Source organism: Etheostoma spectabile, chromosome 3, assembly GCF_008692095.1.
Source record: "Etheostoma spectabile isolate EspeVRDwgs_2016 chromosome 3, UIUC_Espe_1.0, whole genome shotgun sequence".
In the NCBI taxonomy this organism is placed as follows: domain Eukaryota; kingdom Metazoa; phylum Chordata; class Actinopteri; order Perciformes; family Percidae; genus Etheostoma; species Etheostoma spectabile.
Genome location: NC_045735.1, coordinates 1,092,968 through 1,094,008, shown reverse-complemented (window position 1 = coordinate 1,094,008; position 1,041 = coordinate 1,092,968).

Below are 1,041 nucleotides of genomic sequence, written 5' to 3'. Positions count from 1 at the left end.
TACACAAGTTAAAACCAGAAGAAACTCAGTAACGACATGCTGTCCCTGAACATATCTTTCCAAATGGTCTCATCGTAAGAAGGGAGGGGTCGGGGGATCCCCCCCCCCCGTTCAGATCTATCCAGTGTGATGAAACTACTCCAGTACTGTCAGGTGTAGAGCACAGTGGCTGAAAAGTTGCCACTTTATTCTTTTCTCTTCTTAACAAATCAAACCCACCAGTTGAGACGTACTACGCTCATGCAGCAGAGGACGTGGTACTCAGATCTTTTACTTGAGTACAAAGTACAATATTTCCCTCCTGAGATGGATTGGAAGTATAAAGTGGCATAAAATGGGAATACTCAAGTACATGTAGCCTACCTTACATTTGTACTTGTTATATACTCAGTTACTCTTACCCGATGACAAGTGAAAGTGAATTGTTTGTAAAATGTACTTAAACTATCAAAAGTAAGACAATATTTTGTCTTAGACGGCAATGCATCAACAGTACTATTCTAACATCTCGTGTATCGTCGGGTTGTTAAACCTTTTAACAACGCACCAGCTTCCATATGTTGCGTGTATAATTACTCAGATATCTTTAAATAGCAGGGAGGTAACGGCGCTTTGTGAATTGGTTAGATATACAGTACGCTGTGCCAAAATAGTGTGTCAAAGTCCTAAAGAAGTCATTAAATAGTACAGTACCAGTGAAAGGTTCGGACCCGTTTTCTCATTCACTTAAACAGGAAAGTGTGTCCAGGATTTTCCTGGGAGCCTCGTATGTCAGTCGTCATCATCGATGTCGTCGTTTTGATGTGGGATGTTATTTAAGAGAAGACTTGCACTTTTGTGAGACACATCTGTTTTGCACAGTTTACATGAATAAATGAATACTTATCAGTTTGTCTGCAGCTCATCCCATTTAAAAAAAAAGTGAGAATCATATTGTGAACTTAAAATCTTGAATCGTATCAAATCGTGAGTTGAGTCATTACATCCCGGGTAAATAATTACTGAAGCTCGCAAATGTAGAGTAGAAGCAGGTTTAAAAAA